Genomic DNA, 1,463 nt, shown 5'->3' with positions numbered 1-1,463 from the left:
CTTGTCAAATGCCTTGCTGAAATCAAGGTAGGCTACATCCACTGCGTTCCCTTCATCTACCAGGCTTGTAATTCTGTCAAAAAACGAGATCAGGTTAGTCTGACATGACTTATTTTTCAGAAATCCATGCTGACTATTGGTGATCACAGCATTCCTTTCTAGGTGCTCACAGACTGTTTGCTTAATGATCTGCTCCAGAATCTTCCCTGGTATTGATGTCAGACTGACTGGGCGGTAATTATTTGGGTCCTCTCTTTCCCCCTTTTTGAAAATAGGGACAACATTTGCCCTCCTCCAGTCTGCCGGGACTTCGCCTGTTCTCCAGGAATTCTCAAAGATGACTGCCAGTGGTTCTGAGATCACATCTGCCAGTTCTTTTAATACTCTTGGATGCAGTTCATCTGGCCCTGGAGACCTGAATACATCTGGACTAGCCAAGTATTCTTGTACTATCTCCTTAGTTATTCTGGGCTGTGTTTCCTCTGCTGAATCATTTGCTCCAAATTCTTCAGGTCGGGCATATTCTCTGACCCTAGCTTCATTTAGTTCTTCCGTAAGCAAAACAGCTTTCCTTTCCGATTTTTCCAGTAGCTGTTGGGATTTGCCTTCCATAGCTATTTCCTGCACTGGCTCCCTGCATTCCAGCTTCTTTCCAACAGGTCCTGTATGTTCCATAAATTCTCCCATTTTTGATATCTCCAAAGCAAATTTTGTTTGAGATTCTGTTCATTTCAGCTTTCAAATCCAAAAGCTGTTGTTAAAGCAGAAGTCATGTGCACATTTTGACAAATGAATGAATAAATAAATAAATAAATAAATAAATAATCCTTGCTATATTTTACATTATTCACTGCCATGCCCATAAAATGGGCTATATATCAGATCTTGATCTCTGTAACCTTCTGTGGTTATGACTTCAAATGAACTTTTTCTTTCTTTTTCCAAGGAAAAGGAACTGTTCCCTTCTGAAACACTTTCGGCATGAAACATTCATGACAAGAACATCAGCTGAAATGATCTTCCACACTTGTTGCTAAATATCCAGACAACCATCTAATTGGGAAGCAAAGAGAAAAGCCAACATCAGCCCATTAGCAGCATTGCCTTAATAGTTCTGCTTTACACAAATTTATTTCCCCACCCCTTCACAAAAATAGAATTAATGACTTTCTGAGATTGATTGGGATCATGGGGGATAGTGGACAACATCAGTTATACACCATATTACATCCATTCACTGACTTTCTCGGAATAATTGACTGTTGTTTCAATAGAAAGCGGTCCTGTGTGAAAATTCTAAATGGAATCATTTATGAGAAGAGGCACATTAAACTAGCACTGTAGGAAGAAGAAAAAAGCCAGCGGTTTTGAGGCTTTGAAAAGTGCTGGCATTGTTATCAAAGGAAAACGTTCTAAGTTCATATTGGCAGGGCAAATATATAAATTGGAGCAAGGTTTTCAGG

The sequence above is a fragment of the Podarcis filfolensis genome, assembly GCF_964270895.1.
Source record: "Podarcis filfolensis genome assembly, chromosome: 13".
Classification (NCBI taxonomy): Eukaryota; Metazoa; Chordata; class Lepidosauria; order Squamata; family Lacertidae; genus Podarcis; species Podarcis filfolensis.
Note: the sequence above shows the minus strand (reverse complement) of the source record.